This window comes from Triturus cristatus, chromosome 12, assembly GCF_964204655.1.
Source record: "Triturus cristatus chromosome 12, aTriCri1.1, whole genome shotgun sequence".
Lineage (NCBI taxonomy): Eukaryota > Metazoa > Chordata > Amphibia > Caudata > Salamandridae > Triturus > Triturus cristatus.
In genome coordinates this window covers 490310757-490322808 of record NC_140595.1, presented here as the reverse complement: position 1 = coordinate 490322808, position 12052 = coordinate 490310757, and the positions used below count along the sequence as shown (strand labels likewise).

The following is a 12052-nucleotide window of genomic DNA, read 5'->3' as shown; positions in this document are numbered from 1 at the left end:
CAGTCACAGCACCCTTGACAGCAAAAGAATATGCATGCAAAAGCTCACCCCTCCAGTATCAGCCTCAAAAGGATTCTCAAAACCATACCAAGGAGCAGCTATGTAAAGAACGTCAAGCAGCATTTCTCAATGAACCACCTTAGAAAAAAATGGGACCTCCACATTCAGTTCCACCTACAGTGCTCAATACTACTCCGCATCAAAAACCACACTTCAGCCCCGGAGTAGCCTCAATAACAATGCCTTACCAGTCTTATGTTCCAGAATCTACTTCGAAGCCCAAAGGATCCTCATCATCTGATAGGGATTCAAACTTAGAACAAGGGTGAATAGAAGACAATGCCCCCCACACACCATGCCAGACATATGGCAACATACTAATTTACATTGATACTGACTCAGGCTATATTGGTGCCAGTTTCCACCCACTTAACAGCCACTTCATAAAAGACATAGGCTTACATTTGAAGAAGCCATTTCATGAGACATCAGGGTGTTCCCTAATTCTAAAAAGAGTGAAGTGGCCACCATTGCTACACTTCCAACTCTGCAGCTGTCTGCATCTCACTTTGATTTGGAGGGAGATCTCTCTGCAAAGCTACCACCCCATTATAAGACCCAGCAACAGTAGAACATGGGACAGATGTATGGCAGGCTCTATGACCTGCATTAAACGAAGCCATACATAGGGAAGATCTCTACATCTGATGACATTGCTGTATACCATACCATAACGGAAAGGGTTGCACAACAGAAGGCCATTGAAACACTCTCTAAAATCAAAAGAACTGCTCACTGCTTACCGATGATCAAGACTATTGGGAGGTCTTCTGCGGATAACTACAAAGAACAAAATAAAGTAAGGGTGTGTTCTCCAGTTTAGAAAACAACTTCAAACTTGCACCCCACGATCCTTTAGTCATCTGGGGACAAGGGCCACGGGACTCGCTGGTCGTACTCAAAGTCAGAAAAGATGGCTCAGGAGATACCCTGTCCCAAGGCAAGGAGAGAAAAAAAATAGATGCCACTGGAAGCTTGTAGCACTCCATGTCAGAAATGTAGTGGCCCTTTGCAACTTAATCTTACTACTAGCATGACACCAGTGGTGAGAAATAGAGTATTTTGTGCATCATCATCATGATCCTCATTGGCAGAGGACACAGGAGATAATGTAGAAAGGGAAGATAATTTCCAATGCCAGCATTAGATGCGTCTTGGATGCAGCACACGTTGCGTCTTAGCAAATCAATCCTAGTTCAATCCTGTACTAGCATGCTTAGCTGCGAACTTCAGGAATCTGTCAAATTCATCAGTAGCTTATCGCCTTGCCATTTGATGGTGAATATCTGTTTGGAACCCAAGTAAATGAGAGGCTGTAAAAGATTCAAAGGGACATGGATACACAAAAGGCCACAAGTTCTTTTCACCACCAGTAACAAAAGTCAGCCTTTTGATGGCCACAAACACAGCCTAAAGCAAAATGTAACTCTGGCCGTTAACTGCAGCCCTACCAACAATAGCCATTTCAGCCTGACCGCTTCCCTTCCACAATAACGACTGCTCAAAATGTAGACTAGTCCAGAGAAATAAAGCCTGTGGAACCAAAGAGTATTCTCCCTCATAAGCCCACCCCTGGATGTGCAATTGCACTGCTGACAGTTTCTGGAATGTCTTGCTTGGACAGTATGTACAAGCGTCTGGGGCATCAAGTGTTCGTGGTGCCCATTGTTCAGCACAAATCACAATAGAGGAGACAAGTGCTTTTAAGTAGCAGATTGTTTCTTGACCCACAGCCGCAGATTAACATCACTACAGACGCGTTCCATCTGATGCTGGGTTGGAAGCCAACATGACCAGCATTTAGGGTCAGTGGTGCCCTCAGGAAAGCCTTCTACACATTGTGTTGGCTCTAATGGTGGTTCAGTTAAATATACAAGCGTTCCAGACTAACTTGACAACATGATGCTACTGAAAAAAACAATATGGCCACCATGGAGTACATACAAAAACAGTTCACACATTAGCCACTGTACTCTGCCATTTGGTGTGCGTATGAGTGGAGCACCTCTCAGGAGTTAGCCATGGCTTGGCTGACTGTCAGGGAACTCACAAGTGGGAGATCAGCTTCCACGTTTTAAACTGATACTTTCAAAGTTTGGGACACCAACAATAGATCTGTAAGCCATTCAGACAAATGCAGAATGCTAAAATGGGTGTCTAGCTTCTCACGCTTATGGTTTCAAGGAAATGCCCCAAGGACAAATTGGTTTGGGGCATTTACATATGCTTCAACACACTGATCCTGTATGTAGCACGCATATTGTGCAAAACTTCCATAACATTGAGTCTGATGACATTACCTTGGCTCCCCGCCCTTTGTACTCTCCTGAGAGGTCTATTCAGCCACACACAAAACTCCCCTTATGGCAAATCTTATTTTATAAACACTATGGTCAACTGTTGCATCCCAACCTTAAATGACTGCTGTTTGGTACCAGAGGCCTTAAAATTTAATTTGGGTATTTGCAGCTGCCTCAAATATTGGCAGATTGTTAAAGAGGCTATGAAATGAAACAATTTTAATAACACTACTACTCAGAGCACTGATCTACTAGCACTGACAGTTCAGCGCTTTGACTGCTACCTGCTGCAATTAGAATAAGCATGTTTGGCTTACATCTCCTTATATGTACGTCTATCTGCAATGCATCATACTTCAAAAAAAGACCATTTCAGACTCTTTATAAAATCCCTTTCCTAAAGGTTTTGATCGAAGGGTGTAACATTGTAATCCCTTCAAGAGTGCACCCAGCTCTTTCTTGTGGCCTCAGTAAATTCTACAGTAGGTTCATTGAGGTACCTTTTGGACACTCCTCTTGTGCTGTGTCCATTTCCTCCTCTCATGAAACTTTTACTGTTCCAGCCCCCAGCACTAGATGGCAGAAGTGTATCCAACATTTGAACATGCAGCATTACAAACTGAAAACAGATTGTTACTATCATGCATTTTGCAACACAGAGCTGTTCTAGATTCCTATTTATATTAATCATGAAAGCCTTTTACAATACAGATCATCTTGTTATTGTATTTGCCCAGCTATGAATGCTTAATACAAACCTGCTTATGCTAAAGAACAACTCTGAGTGCTACTTACACAACAACCACAAGAAAGAAATGTGCCACATACTTCATAAATTCACATTTGCTGGCAGAGCATATTTCAATCCTCCTCTTCCATTACAAGGCAGAATCGCCTTTGGGAAATGAAGGTTACTGCTTTACTGCCTATGGAGTTGCATGTGATTCACTTGGTGTTTTTAAGGCATTCCTGTTAACCAACAAACAACAAAGGGAGGCTGGTGCAGGTTCTCACAGACCACAACGTCGTTGTGTTGTACTGCCACATGCCTGGTGGAATGGGGTCCGGAGTTCTCGGCCAAGAGGCGCTATATCTCTGGAACTAGCTGGATCATCCGGGTTTTACCTTCAAATGCTAGGGCGGACAATCTCAATCAGCGACACCTAGCTGATCATGGATGGCAATTGTATCCAGAGGTGGCAGTGGGCATCTTCCAGCAGTGGGGGAACTGGCTCCTACAGTGCACTTGGAATTTCAGCACTCTTGCTGGAGAGTGTAGTACGACCTCTGGGCTTGAGCATCTGCCCTCCGATCAAGCTTCAAATGAGGTAAGATCTCATGTCGTTGCAGCAGGGTGGGGGTCTTCAACCTGAACCTGCACAATCTCCGCAACCTTGCATGGAAATTGAGCGGCAGCAGTTGAGTTCATTTGATCTCCCTCCAGATGTTTTTGATGTCATCCTGTTGGTCAGGTACCATTCCACAAAATCAAATTAGACAAGTTTGTGCATGGTGTGATGTCCGGCAGTTAGAGCAGTTTCTTGGAAAACTGCCAGATACAGTGTTTGCTTTGTTTTTGGCCCAGCAAGGCTATTCCCTGGGCACAGTTAAAGGTTACCTCTCTGAAGAAATAAAATCTTGAAAGGGGCTTTGAGCCTGCCCATTACTTGCCCTTACTTACCATTAGTTGGCTCCCACATCACGCTGATTTCCTTCCTTGGTCAGTGCCTCCTTTTCACCCCCGGCTTCCAGTCTTCATCCTGCTGTGGAGCATGGACCAAGTACAGCTTCCTGTGGCCAGAGTCCTTCCACTGGCCCCAGGCTCCTTCAGGTAGCCGTGGGTTCCTTTTCAACATGCACCATTACTGTATGCATGTCTCTGCAGTCTCTCTTCTTCCTTCCTTCCACGTGCCGTTTCACCCAAATCCGCCCTCCGCCTGCTCTTCAATGTTTTTCCAATCTTCTCCCTTCATATTTCTTGACCACCCAAACCAAGTGCTCTGTGTTTTTAACATGTTGCTCAGCAGTGACAAAGACAGTAGATTTTGACCAGTGCTTGTTCAAATCACCAGTTGTGATGCATTTTCTAAAAGGGTTTCAACATAGTTTTCCGCCAACACCATTTTTAGAACCGTAGTTGGAATTAAATTTAGTCTTCACCTTTCTGATCATTGCACAGTTGTTCCTTGTGCCTACTCACCTTCAAAACAATATTCCTGGTTGCAATAACATCCACACACTGGGTGAGATAGCTTCAGGCCCTTTCGGTCTAGCCTCCCTATACCATCTTTTTTCAGTTTTAAAGACTTGAGCTGTGTTTCTGCCGAAGGTGGTGATGCCTTTTAAGTATACTGAACAAACCATAGCTCTCCCAGCCTTCTCTGCTCTGCTTCCTTCTTTAAAAGAGAAAAATAGTCTCCGTCATTTGGACGCCAAAAAGGCACTACTCTTCTACATCGATCACACCAAGGAATATCGGGTGGACTGTTAACTCTTTGTTGGGTTCTCTGTAGGGAGGCAGGGCAAGTGGTGCAGAAACTGACCATCTTTTGATGAATACTCCTCTGCATTAACATCTGCTACACATTGCCTAAAAACAGCCCATAACAGGTCTAAAGGTTCACTTCATTAGGGCCAAGGCTGCTACCACTGAGGTTGAGCAGTATGAGGGCTGATTTTTCTTCACAGTCAAGGATCACCCTGATGTCTGTTTCTGCGATGAGTGTGAGTTGTTTGGTAATGGCTTTTTCTATGACCCTGGTTGGGTGTGGGAGAAGGGAGATCAGACCGCAGTTTGCTGCTTAAGTGAAGTCTGCAGAGGGTGTGCGGGTGAGGACTTTGCTGCTGGGGGAGATGCCCAAATTGTAGCTGTGTTGAGAGCAGGGTTATATTGGTGCCCCGGAATGGAGGTCCTCTTGATGTTAGCTGTTTATAGTCACTGAGTTTTCATGGTTCTTTGTGGATAGGTTGGTGGTGAGAGCGCAGGGGTTTGGTTTAAGGTCGAAGTTGTTGTAGATGGTTTTGATTTTGTTGTTGAAGAATTCTGAGAGGTTATTACATAGTTCTTGCGAGGTGGTAATGCTGTTCCTGGTGGAAGCTGGTTAGGTGAAGTCTTTGATGACCATGAAGAGTTCTTTGCAGCTATTGGAGTTGTTGTCTATGCTCTATGCTAGGGCCTTCCTCTTGGTTTCTCTGATCAGCTGGTGGTAGCATCTCAGGGCTGCTTTGTAGGTTCATGCACAAAAAGGAGCTACCGAGAGACGAAAGAAATATCAAGAGTGCCCTCCACTCAGGACGTTTTTGTGTGGCAATGTGTCACTGTTCACAACAAAATGGTCTAAATTTTCAGTGTAGTTTTTAATCGTGAGCATAATCATAGAATAAAGATGTATGTGATATGTCAAATATGACTCATTTTAGTGAGGAAGACAGCATTGTCATTTCTTCCCTAATGAGGACCGGCAGGAGGTTGACGTTTTTTGTTTGTAGAAAGTTATGCACAGTGATCACCATTAGCTTCTTACATGATGTTTCCTTGTGTCAATATAGTGGCCAATTATAATACAGCGAGCCAGTTGGTAACAGTCAACCTGTTCATTGTGGTCGCTTACATGACACACTTCCTATACATTGTATATATTTCTATCAACTTTTGATTTGTAGATCCCTTGGCACCGGCCTTGGAAAAATTTCACTTCAGGACACAGGTTTTGACTCTGAATTGTTAGCTTGATCTCGCCCTAACAATGACGCTGGCTTGAGGGTGTTGCCAAAACACTATATTCTGTTTTGGGTGCAACAGTATCAAGGACTCAGTTGTTCGGCTTTGTAAGTTCAATCGGAAATTTCATGGTGGTTCTTTCTTTATCTTCTTTCCAATTGTTTGCAGTTTTGTTTTGTGTTGTGCTGAGGTCTTCAGTGTGCTTGATTCACTGGTGTTCTTCAATGTATTGTGTTTACAGCATGCCAGGTAGTCTGCCCATTTTCTGATCCATTCATCAAGCTTTTTGATTTATCAATTTAGTTAATCATTTGTGGGTTTGGCCTGGTTCAGGCGCAGGTTGTCGGGCCAGTTTGATTCCAAGATGCTGCTCTCCAACTGCATTTGGCCAGTTTTGAGGTGGTAGGTTTTGTTTGTTGAGGGATGCTGATTTGGAATTGGATGATTGTGTGATCAGTCCAGGTGAAAGGTGTGGTTGCAGTGATTTTGATGCCATTGAATGTGGCAAAAACTGGGTCGAGTATGTGTCCGGCGGAGTGTGAAGGTCCGGTGACATGTCAGTACAAGGTTTTCTAGACTTTTGAGGATTGCTGTGAAGCACCTACACTTCGAACTTCAAAAAGTAGCAACATACACCCTAACCGGAACTCTCATCTGTTGACCACCAGGACACAAGTTGCCTTCACCAACATCATCACAGACTTCCTAGCTCCTCTCACCATCAACTCCAAAGACTACATCCTACTAGGAGACTTCTGCTTCACCCTGGAAGATAGGACAGACACGAACTCTAGGAAGGGTGTTGGGTTCTCTGTGGTTGTGGTCAGTTCATGGATTCCTTGAATATTAAAGCCATTCCTCCACCTGTCTTGTCATGGCGGCCCTGTAATGTAAGCTTGCATCCTGGATGATAGTGGCTATTTTTAGTGTTGACGCTGAGGTCAGACATATTTCCGTAAGGAAGAGGAAAATAGTGGGATGTATGCCAGTCACACCACCTTGGACTAGCCCGAGTGTCTAGTTTGCAGAAATGTGTAGGTTTGGTAGGCTTCCCTTGGCGGTGGCTGGCCACGGGCCAAAATACTGCAGGTGCCCACACTGCAAGAATGGGTGAATTGTTAGGGCGAACCCATCTCCACGTTGTATTTTGGGGCATTAAACTTTGAACGCAGTAGGCCCACCTACTCAAGTGGGGTAGCCTTTTTATCAGTAGTATGTGGTAACACCGAGTGGTAAAACATTTGTTATTATCAATTTAATTTCTCTCCATTTTGGGCTTCCAAATGTAATCTGGTGTGCAAGAAAGAACACATTTAGCAAAATGCCCCCTGAATCACATTGATAATATGGATAGCCCCAAGTTTAAATTTGGACAAATAGCCACTAATCCTAAACTCTGTATCTAGGACACATTTAAAAAAAATGCATAGGTTTTCTTCACATTCATTTTTCATTCATTAGATTTCACTATATGAATTAATTATATGCTGCAGCTTAGTTTTTGGCTCAGGGTATCGCATGTTTTTGGACAACCAACAAACACTATATTTCCCTGCGACCAGAAGAGGCTAACTGATGTAGCTGTTTTTTTTTTTACTTTTGTAAATCTGACATTGGACCAAAAAATTACAGATGGAAGCTTCGTCACTTATTTCTTTTTTTGTTTACTTATTTTCAGTAATTTATTAATTTAATAGTTAGTTGATTTTGGAAAACCATCAGTGAGCTACACAAATGACCCCAAGGTGAATTCCAAATTTTGTGTAATTTTCAAAAATGTTAACAGTTCAGTTCAAATAACTTTATTCAATTCGATTGAATCATAAAAGTTTGCATGCATACATTAAATAAGAAACTGTATACCTGCATAAATGTATACCTTTCCGGGGGGGTGGGAGGGGGTACAGTACTCACGACCCGCTGCGCCGGTGTGATGTCCTCCACGTCGGAGTCGTCGGCTTCGGAAGCGCTGACGATGTCGTCCTCCTGCTCGGTGTGTAGTTGCCCCGAAGCTTCGGCGTCGTCTCCGAAGATGTCCGGTGGAGCTGCGGACGATGAGTGCGCCATGGTGCGTCGAGCTCTTCGATCCCGGATGGTCTTTTTTGATCGAAAAGACTTACAGGCGGGGCAGTCTCTAGCCTCGTGTTCTGGAGAGAGGCAAAGGTTACACACCTGATGGAGGTCGGTGTGGGGAAATTTAGACCCACATTTTTGGGCACTTTTTGAACGGAGTCCTTTCCATCGGCTGGGACCGGAGTCGAGGAGGGCCCGAAGGCCGGTGCCGATGTACGGGATGGAGAAAAGTGCCGCTTCGAGGGATGAAGATGATGATGAAGAAACGAGGATTTTCCGTCGAGGCTGGAACCGTAGAAGTTCGAAGCCGGAGCACGAAGTATCACATCCGAGCCCGATGGCGGAAAAAAACAATCTGAGGATGGAGCCGGAGCCCATGCGCAGTACGGACCGAAGGAGGAGTAACCGAACTCGTGACTTCCAAAGACTGTCCAAAGAACAAAAACAAACTGCAAACATCCGGGCCCAACACCAGATGGCGATCTATGCTAAGTGTACAACTCTGCAGCTCTACATGCCAAGAACAGATGCATACTGGTAAGTAGCATATTCCTTACAGGACTAGGGGTGGAAATGCATTAGCATCTGAGGGGTTAAATGGCTTTCACATATATTTCCTCCTCCTCCTCCCTTCATTATGTCGTACTGGGATCTCAATTTGGATCTTACATTTCTGATTTGTTTTCCCTGCATCGTTGTAGCCTCAAACTGTGTTTTTCATTGCCATAACTTCTGCATATTCTGTAAGTTAGCGGATTGTGTTATGAATCCCACCTCCATATGACATATTTCACTCTAATAAGTTGGTACTTCAAACTCATGCATCCTTTCTTCAGAAAGCGGTGCGTCCCTTCCATGTGGAGCACTCCATCACGCCCCCAGTGTTAGTCTCAACCTGTATAGCCTCTCCTCTTTAGTGGTGTGCAACCAAGAATCTTAAGCAGTCCCTTGGTTTCTAGATTGATATGACTGAGTGGATGATGATCTATTTGGTTGCACAGAATAGAAGGCAGTTCAAAAAATTTACCTTATGACGATGATTGACGTTTGCATCAAATTGTGGTATACATTGGCCGAAAAAAGGACCCTCTTTAGGCCCCTGTGTCTCATTTCACCAAGGAAAAGGTCACTACTACTACTTTGATCAGTCTGTTTCTATTTTGGACATTAGCCATGCTGACCCTGGTTCATTTGTTCTTACTTTAGCCATGCATTACTGTATTGAATTGCAAGTTTGCAGGAAGAGTCATTTTGCCAGCTCAGTCCTGCAGGTCTTTCTTTCGTAAAGTCCACTCCTCAGACCCACCTCCATAGAGTGGGAATTGCTTCAGTTTTGATTAATAACCGCTATGAGAGATATTTACATATGTACACCTGACTGCCAAAAATATCTGTCTGCCTATGCATGGACCTTGGGATCGGAACCATTTTCCATGTTTCACTGTATCTAAAGTGTTAAAATTCAATAAAAAATGTAAACAAAAAAAAAATAAGGTGTGGAATCTGAAGTTAGATGTATCCAAAAGAAGAAAAAGTTACTTATTTTCGCTTATACTGTTTAAGGTGGATTCGGTATCGATCTGCAGGTTTCTCACCGCCTGCCCTCTTCCCCCTTTCTGTAGAGTGGAATTTTAGATGTTAAGGTTCCCAGCTAGACTTTTCATGCCATCACTATTCTCAATCTCTCTGTCATGCTCTGTCTGAGAGTGTGGAAAAGACCATTTCATGTCATGTCAGGAAGTGGGATGGGATAGTGACGGAGGCCAGTAGCACCTCCATTCATGTCTATCTTGGAACCTGGGGAAATTTACCAGGTGAAGAATCAGCGATAAGAGAGTATTCACAAGAAAGAACATTACCAAAGGTATGTAATTTGTTCTTGTGCAGCTTCTACCTTCATTTTCACAGACCTTCCATTTGCTGAACTGCTGCACAACACTGATGGGGTTCCTCCCAACAAAGTTCAGTTTGAACTCACATTGTTATTGACTCTTTTCTAGCTATTTGGTTTACTAATTTGATGCTTATTGATTCCTTGTAGAGATTTTAAACAACTTCCAGTAAATTTAATCTGAGATTACATCATTTTTAGGTCTCGCTGAGCCAGCGCATGCGCTGCTCTGCGAGACATTTAGTAAGGGGGTTTTCAAAGTGCTACCAGAGGCTTTTGCTGACCTCAAGCTTGCGTTCACACACGCAGCCGCCATGTGGGTTTGTGTCATGGCTCATTAAGCCTTGCGTGCTTCTCTCCGCTTGAGTTGGCTTCAATTCCCCCCCCCCCCTCCCCCTCCACACATCGCGTTACCACTCGCGTGTTTTTCAAAAATTCCGTTTTTGGAAGCTGTTGTACATACATTTAAAGTTTGTGTGCTCGTGCGCTTATAGGGAAGTCTTTTCTGTGTCGAAGTGAGGTTAAATTGGTCTCTATCTTTGCGGTGTATTTTAAGACTTTTAGCCTCGCAGTAGGGTCTAGTCTAGCTGGACAGATCGGAGTGTGTGTATGACATCGTGCTGTCCCGCAGCTGCATCGGTGTGTGATGGGTGGGAGCCAGTCCTGGGGGACAGGGAGCCTAAACTCTAACTTCCCAGGGTGTATCCATATGAAAGACTTTCCTTCCTACCGCTGGCTCTGTTTTCACTTCACCCGGACCGTTCAGAGCAGCACGGTTCCCGGCCGGTATCTCTGCTACAATCTCCCGTCCACTTTGTTTGGGAAACGAGCCAGTGCTGGGGGAACCGTAGACTTTAAGATCGCCCCAACTCATTTGTAGGGGTAGGGGGAGAGAAAGGAGAAAAGTGCTCCATTTAAAGTGCAGGCTGCCCCGTGACGTCACGAGCAGACGGGCATACATGTGGAGCTGCCCATTGTGCGAGCGGGCAGATTCACGCTGGAATGCAGGGGGTGATTTTGTTTTCTTTCGGTTCACCACGGGAGCCCGCTTGGAACACTGATTCCAGGTATGGCAGCTGGGGGGCTGCTGAGCTTTTAGTATTCTTTTTCAAGCCACAGTTACATGCTTATCTCTCTCAAACTTTTGCTACAAAACAAAAATAACAGCCTTTCCAACGCAGAGCTCTCATTGGGAAATAGAAAGCTGCCTTTCTGTATGTTTATTACGTTTAGCACGTCTCATTCCGCGGCTTCCAAGCGGTCTCTTTCCACATGTCACATCTCCTGCCAGCCCAGGAGCACAGTCTCTGGACTCGTTTGCTGTTGGTTAAAAACATTGGGGCCGGCAGAAGGTACCACGTGTGGCAGGGGGCATTGAGCAGCGGTGAGTGCGTTTCTAAATATTGTCAGCTGTCACATGCCGCGTGTAAGTAGCACGCCGAGACCTATGTTTTTTCTTTGCATATTGGGACTTTGGTTTATAATAGAGAAATCGCCAAACTGAAGTGATGCAAAAACAGGCTTAGATTAACTGCCCACATTGTTATTGCTACCTACTTGCCCTATATCTTGAGTACGGTTAAAGTGACTAATAGTAACACCGGGTGGCGAGCATCACTTGCCTTGGAACTCCAAAGCTCTCCGTGTTCAGTCCCTGTGACTCTGATCCACAGTCTGTCGCCTTTGTTCTGGGTGTATGGCGCGTTAATTGGCCTTCCGGCGTTTGGTCGACCAAACCCTCAAATTCACACGTAGCTGTTAATCCAGGAAACGCAGCTCCATAAACATGTGAACTCCTGTCTTAAACAAAACATACAGCTTTACACTGCAGCATTCTTCCTGGGACGAAATGACTCACTGAGTTTTAAATGACGTCTTGAAATGTGCCTAAAGCTTGGTCCTGCTGTTGAATCCCTACAGATTAAACCTTACTTGTCTCTGTCATGTCCTATCCTGTCACCTGCCATTCCCAGACCTGTTGTCACATTTGTGTTTCATTGCAGCAAT

At 44.5% G+C, this 12052-nt stretch overlaps 1 protein-coding gene across 1 annotated transcript in view; it reads left to right on the top strand.

Annotated features, from left to right (window-relative positions):
* Positions 1–12052, top strand: part of GARRE1 (granule associated Rac and RHOG effector 1) — a 690207-nt gene that overhangs the window by 643047 nt on the left and 35108 nt on the right. The gene's annotated exons all lie outside the window — the stretch shown is intronic.